Source organism: Onychostoma macrolepis, chromosome 12, assembly GCF_012432095.1.
Source record: "Onychostoma macrolepis isolate SWU-2019 chromosome 12, ASM1243209v1, whole genome shotgun sequence".
Lineage (NCBI taxonomy): Eukaryota > Metazoa > Chordata > Actinopteri > Cypriniformes > Cyprinidae > Onychostoma > Onychostoma macrolepis.
Window position 1 is genome coordinate 29,123,880 of NC_081166.1, and position 7,909 is coordinate 29,131,788.

Sequence of the window (7,909 nt, forward strand, 5' to 3'; positions counted from 1 at the left end):
AGCCGTAAAGGATCCCATGAGCGTCTGGTATTTAATGTCGTCAGCATGATAACACAATCAATCCTGAACCCTGTGCAGCGTCTTTGACATCATATCTCTGCTTGATAATCTCTTGAAGAAGATATTACACATGCAGACGTTACATAATACGACCTCCAGACCAGACTGTTTTCAAAACAAAGTAATCAATCCATGTATTTGCACACTATGCCGATAATTAGTTTTGTTAATTTCTTGTCATATAAAAGAGATCAGTATCTAACTAAAATACATCCATTATTGCATGCAATAATATTTACTGTTGTTATCATGGGGTTCCCTGCCGGAGCCGCTCTGTGTTGTCTTGACTGGGACTGAGGAGTAGAAATGCATCAGTTTTCTGCTTCGTTTCTTCTTTAATTTATGCCGTAATCACTTTTCTCTTCCTCTGTTCCAGTTCTGTTTAGTTTGTGTACTGATAATATTCGCCCTTTGAGGCGTCCTCATTATTCAGCTGTAGATTCAGGATTGCAGTTTCGTGTGCTGCTCAGTCTCTGACACCACAGCAAAAAGGCCATTTACCCCAGTTGTGAACTTTGCAAAGAGTTCAAGTGAGCGGACACTGCAAATGAAAACCCAAAACCATGTTCTATCTATTGCCTTGTCTTCGCTGGCTTCACATAAATACAAACGTACAGCAAAACCACTGCAGAGTCACAAAGAAATGAGCTGTTTTTAAAATGAATCGGTCAAAAAGATTCACTAACACCCAGTTTAAATCATTTTAATGAACAAATATCATGTCATAACCTTCATTCATTTCTGACTCTCTGCAATAAACCCAAACAGAAGTACTTCTTGGCATGCTTGTAAAGAGTTTTATTACAAATATAATTTACTTTGAAAAGTGTGAACTAAATGCAATATTTTCAGACACTTATTTATAATGAAACAAAAATGCATTACATTTTAAATTTATATTAAATGCAATTTTTGAACTTAAGAATGCTTTTTTTACCCACTTAAATAGGACTTAAGTACATTATATGTAATTTCATAATTCTATTTTCTTTGTAATGTAACTGCTGAATGTTGTGACGAGCATTTTTGGTAAACTAAAATATACTTTAATGTCATTTTAAGGCAACTGGTATGTAAATGTAACACTTTAAATCATGACAAAAGATGATTATAATATTTTTAAAACTTAAAACTTTTAATTTGCTAATTTTCAAAGTGCACTTTATAATATAAATATAGTCATGAAAGTGTCTCTCTTTGAGTGCACTTATATTTCTTTAATCAATACAGTTTTTAAAAACATAATTTTAAGATTTGAATTACACTGCAAGCACCATTTTTCACAGGGGTGTCAGATTTTTCGTTCATATAACACTCTATAATAAATTGGATTGAAATCAAAGAAATGCATATGTTACAAAAACTGGATCGTTTATAGCTCATATTAGTCATTATATAATTGTAACTCATTATAGTCTCATCTCATTCTTGTCTTTGAGACTTCCTTGCATTCATCTCTCTTTTCTAATAAACTCTTATGGATTGAATTACATGCAAACAAACAAACCTCTCAGGGTCATTATAGATTTCGGGGCTGAAGGTTTGATTATGCAAGACTGGGTTTAATTGCAGGGCTCGTACTCATTTAATTAGTCATTAGCCTTATTCAGAGCTTAAGAGCACTTAACAACTCAAATTCTTGGAAAGAGCCATTTGAAACTCATTTACAATGTACTTGTTAAGAGCATTAACTCTCAAACACTTGACCCATTTAAGTCTATTACAATAATTTTTCTTATATAACAGTACTGATAAATAATGTGCATCAAGTTTAAGTACAGTTTTAGGTTGACTTCCAATATGAAGTGTGTTACTACTTATTTTACAGGCTTATTTTGTTTATTTATTGTTATATATAGTATATATTCTTCTGATAAGATTACAGTAAAAATTGTGAAATGTTATTACAATTTAAAATAACAGTTTTCTATGTGAATATATTGTAAAATGTAATTTATTGATGTGATCAAAGCTGAACATTACTCCAGTCTTCAGTGTCGCATGATCCTTCAGAAATCATTCTAATATGCTGATTTGCTGCTCGATTTATTGTATATTTGTATATATAGTTATACTTTTGTGTTTAATGGAAGGAAAAGAAGTCGCTGAACTGGTTTGGACGACATAAGCTTGAGTAAATGATTGCAATTTTCATTCTTGAGTGAATGATCCTGTTAAGAGGGGTTCAGATAATGGTCTGGCTCTCAAAAAAAGTTCATGCAATCTACAGAAAAATCTGAAAGATTCATGCATGAATCTGAAAGACGGCATACCTAAACCCTCTCTGATGGGAATGAGAAATAAAATGAGAAATGCTTGTGATGCCGGCGGAGATGAGCTGTGCCTCTCCATGGCCTTTTGAATGTCAAGCTGTAGAGATACAGTCAAAAGTTTTCTCTGGTTGTAAAGGTCATTGTCTCTCAGAATGTGTGTTGGTTTGTGAGGGCCTGATTTGCACAGCTCCTGCATTCGTTTTCCATGTAGTTCTTCGCTTTTTCTCATTCTCATTTGTGGCCCTGCTTCTGTGCGCGGTACATCGGCTTTCATCCGTACTTTGAAACAGATGTGTTTCAGGCCAGATCTTTGAGGATGGTGGAATCGATGGCAGCTGCATGCTGCTCTTTCTCCCTCTTCTCCACACTTCTGTTTCTCTCCTGTAATGAGCTGAAGCTGTGTGCATTTGCAAACCGGGTTTTGTGTCAAAGAAAAACTCATTATAATCGCTTGCTCTTTCTGCTGCTCTAAAGAAAAATCATCAAATTGTCATTTCACGCTGACTTTTATCTTTGAGATGGTATTGCTAGTCTGTATAATGCATCGTTTTATGAATGCTGCATGAAGAAAGAATACAAAACTATTTAATGCACATATTTGGACATGCATAAGTGGATTGTTGTGTTGTTTTTGTTTTTTGAATCAGTCTGTGACCTGTGGCTGCATTTGATGAAAACAACTGTATGTCGAGGATCATTATCTATGTCCATTAAAAATTATGCTTTAAATTGTTTGTGATTCTCTAATATTTTGCTCTTACAATGTAGATTAAGGAATAATTGCAATGCTTGGGTGAAAAGTAATTCAAACCTTCATGCGGTATAAAACAGCCATGTAGAACAGTCCCAGAAGCATTCTGTCAAGGTTCTCTCAACGCTATGAACAAACGTTCTTCCAGTAATGTTCATAAAATGTTCGATCAAAGTTATGTGATCTTTAATAATGTTCTCAAAACGTAAGCAGAAAAACATTATTTATACATTGTTCGTGGAATGTTTTACTGAAACATGTTAATAAGTCCCTGTTTGTTATGTTTTCATTAACGTTGACAAAACCAAAAACTAAAAATAAAATAAAAAATGAATATAATTATAATGAATATAATCACAGAGCATTCAGAAATGTTTTAATGAATTTTTTTCCAAAACATTTTAATTGGACGGGCTGCTGTCCTCTGTCATGGAGGATGGCACTCCACTCTTAGTCTTTGGCTATTTCAACATTCTTCTAGACAAGCCTTATGCTACAGACTTCCACTCACTCCTAGCTTCATTTGATCTCAAACGCCTTACCACTACTAGCACGCACAAATCAGGCAACCAACTTGATTTAATTTACACACGCAATTGTACTGCAGATAACATTTTGGTACAACCAACACTACATATCTCTGACCATTTCTTCATTACATTTAAATTACATTTTGCTACCCGTGCGCCACCAACCCCTTTACCGGTTACTTTTAGACGAAACCTACGCTCCCTTTCCCCCTCCCATCTTTCCTCTGTAGTATCATCCTCTCTTCCCTCACCTCCATTTCTCATCTCTGGATGTGAATACAGCTACTGACACTTTATGCTCTACTTTAACCTCTTGTCTAGACGACATTTGTCCTCTCTCCTCTAGGTCAGCACGGGCTGCCCCTTCTAACCCCTGGTTATCTGATGTTCTTCGTGAGCATCGGACCAAACTCAGAGCGGCAGAGAGAAAATGGTGCAAATCAAACGATCTGTCGGACCTGAGTAGGTATCAGTCTCTGCTCTCATCTTTCTCTGCTGAAGTCCACACTGCCAAATCCTCACATTTCCACAACAAGATCAACAGCGCTCCAGACATGCGTAATCTCTTCAGAACATTTAATTCTCTCCTCTGTCCCCCTCCACCATCTCCCACCACTTCTATAACAGCCGATGACTTTGCAACTTTTTTTACAGACAAAACTAGATCGATCAGTGATCAGTTCTCAGCTCCACGCACACAGGACCCTCAACCAACCACATCCACTGCTAAAACTCCCATCTTCTCCTTCTGTCCTCTCACTGAGGCGGAAGTATCCAAACTTCTCCTCTCCAACCATCCTACAACATGTCCTCTAAACCCAATCCTCTCACACCTTCTCCAAGCAATCTCTCCCACACTCTTACCAGCACTCACACACATCATCAACACATCCCTCCTCACAGGCATCTTCCCCATTGCATTCAAGCAGGCTCGGGTAACCCTGCTGCTCAAAAAACCTACATTAAACACTTCTCTTATAGAAAACTACAGACCTGTCTCTCTCCTTCCATTCATAGCAAAAACACTTGAACGTGTTGTCTTCAACCAGGTCTCATTGTTTCTTTCACAGAACAACAAACTGGACGCTAAACAGTCAGGTTTCAGGAGTGGCCATTCAACTGAGACTGCGCTTCTCTCGGTCACTGAAGCCCTGCGAATTGCAAAAGCCCAGTCCAAATCATCAGTCCTCATTCTGCTGGATCTATCTGCCGCGTTTGACACTGTCAATCATCAGATCCTCCTGTCCACCCTCTCATCACTGGGCATCACTGCGATTCCACTTCGCTGGTTTGAATCCTATCTCACTGGTTGGTCTTTCAGGGTGGCCTGGGGAGGGGAGGTATCCAAAGCACATACACTGGTCACTGGGGTTCCTCAGGGATCGGTTCTTGGACCCCTCCTCTTCTCCATATACACTACATCACTGGGTCATCATACAGGCACATGGCTTCTCCTACCATTGCTACGCTGATGACACACAGCTCTATCTCTCTTTTCAAACAGATGATCCAACGGTAGCTGCACGGATCTCAGGCTGTCTGGCGGACATCTCGGCATGGATGAAAGAACATCACCTTCAGCTCAACCTGGCAAAGACTGAGCTTCTTGTCTTCCCTGCCACTCCAACTCTACAGCATGATTTCACCATCCAGCTAGGTTCTTCCACAATTACCCCATCAACTTCGGTCAGAAATCTTGGTGTAATCTTTGATGACCAGTTGACCTTCAAAGAGCACATTGCAAAGACTGCTCGATCTTGCAGGTTTGCACTACACAACATCAGAAAGATCAGGGCCTTCCTAATGGAGCATGCTGCACGACTTCTTGTCCAGGCCCTTGTCATTTCTAGGCTGGACTACTGCAATGCTCTTCTAGCTGGACTTCCATCAAACACAATCAAACCTCTACAAATGATTCAGAATGCGGTGGCACGACTGGTCTTCAGCGAGCCCAAAAGAGCCCATGTTACACCTCTTTTTATGTCCTTGCACTGGCTACCAGTTGCAGCTCGCACCAAGTTCAAGACACTGATGCTTGCATATAGAACAGCCACAGGCTCAGCACCCGCCTACATGCACTCACTATTACGAATCTACATCCCCTCCAGAAGTCTGAGATCCGCTAGTGAGCGATGCCTCATGATACCATCACAGAGAGGCTCAAAATCACTCTCCAGAACATTCTCGTTCACCATTCCTGGCTGGTGGAATGATCTTCCCACCCACATTCGGAGTGCTGGATCCCTGTCAATCTTCAAGCAACAACTGAAAACTCATCTCTTTCGACACTACATGACTTCATCCTAAACTTTAAAAAAAAAAAAACATTCTTTCTCTTTATTTATTCCTTCCCTTGCTAGCTTGTACTTATTTGAACAATGCCTGAGACTTGGTGTTACGAGCGCTTCCTCTGTCTGTTTGCCTCTTGAAGATGAATCGCTTTATGTGTTCCCCAATTGTAAGTCACTTTGGATAAAAGCGTCTGCAAAATAACTAAATCTAAATCTAGGTTTAAAAGTTTAAATAGTGGCTAATGGTTCAGAGAACATTTGAAAGTAACTTTCTCTTAATATTGTTTTTAAATGATAAAATGGAATGTTCCTTTAAAGGTTTCTCTATCATTTTCACATAATGACCACAAGAAATATATATTGCATGTTTTGAAGTTTTAGGGGAATATTCAGTAATAACTGGAAGCATTAGCAAAATATTCTTAGAACATGTTTTTGTTAGCTGGGGTCCACCTGCATTAATTTTCGGTTCAGAGTCATAATTACGGTTCATTCAGAGTCCAAAATTCCGCTTATACCACTGTCTTGTTTGTGAATTAGCACTCTTACCTCACTGATTCAGCATCTTGGTAACAGCACACACCTCCTTTAGGGCTGTAGTTCATTTTGGGGTGAACTATCCCTTTAAGGCTCTTTGAAACAGCTGTTCGGCTGATATGTGGAACTATAATGCTGTAATGCAAAATTTGGAACTTTAATTAACACCTCAGAACGTCTGTCAGCCAATCAGAATGAAGCATTCTAGAGCGCGTCGCTGTGATTAACACTTGCGCCGCTGTGCGGTGACGCGCGATGCTGCGCTTCTATAGAGAGACTGCTGCAGAACCACTGAACCACAGTGAACTGACTTCTGTGTTTTTATTTACCTGTTACTCGCACATCCAGGAGCTGTTAAACACTAACGACTAATGTTGCAAACGACGCGCCTCCTTCCGTTCCCAAGTTTGCGGTCACGAATAATCATTAACAAACCAGAACCACGTACATTATTAACGCATACATTAATTAATGTTGTTTAGGACAGACTGTTGCATTAAATGTTAACAAACAGCTAGAACTTACCAGAACTGTCCTGCAAAAACAGTTTTGTTACAAGTATTCCTATCTTTCAATGAATTATGCCTAATGTTAATAAACAACCCATCTGAGCTATTAAATCTCAGCTGTTACTGTGAAACGTAGTGATAAATAACTGGTACGATGGAAGGAAAAATAAATTCCAATATAGGCTTCGCCAGTAATGTGGTCAATAACAACACAAAGACAGCGCACGGTGTTATGCATACAAACACTAAAAGCCTACTATCCGAGTACAATGGCGTGAACTAAATAACATACCATATGTATGGATCAAAATTTTTATTTTATGCCAAAAATCCGTGAAGACATTTTGTGAATTTCCTACCGTAAATATATCAAAACTTCATTTTTGATTAGTAATATGCATTGCTAAGTACTTCGTTTGGACAACTTTAAAGGTGATTTTCTCAGTATTTAGATTTTTTTGCACCCTCAGATTCCAGTTTTTCAAATAGTTGTATCTCAGCCAAATATTGTTCTATCCTAACAAACCACACATTAATGGAAAGCAAATTTATTCATATAAATCCAGGGTAAGAAAATATTATTATAAACACTCCAATGTATATATAACCGAGAAATAAAAGAAATATGTAAATATTTGAACTCGTCGATTATTATTATTAATATTATTATTATTTTTTTGTTTACATGAAATAATAATTTAACAGTGCAAACTTAAAGCGCGTTTTGCAGAAGAATGACATATTGTTTTGAAAAATAATGTACAGTATAGGCAATTCGTTACACGACGTGAAAGTACTTTTCCTCTCAGTACATTTTCGTGGTATTAGCTGCACCCAAAATCTCATCCACACGAACTGACGCATCACTCGCCCAGCACCTGACGCGCTCTGGAGGAGGAGCCCAGGCGCGTTTAAATAGCCGCTCCGCGCCGCTCAAAGCTTCAGAGAGCCTCAGCGC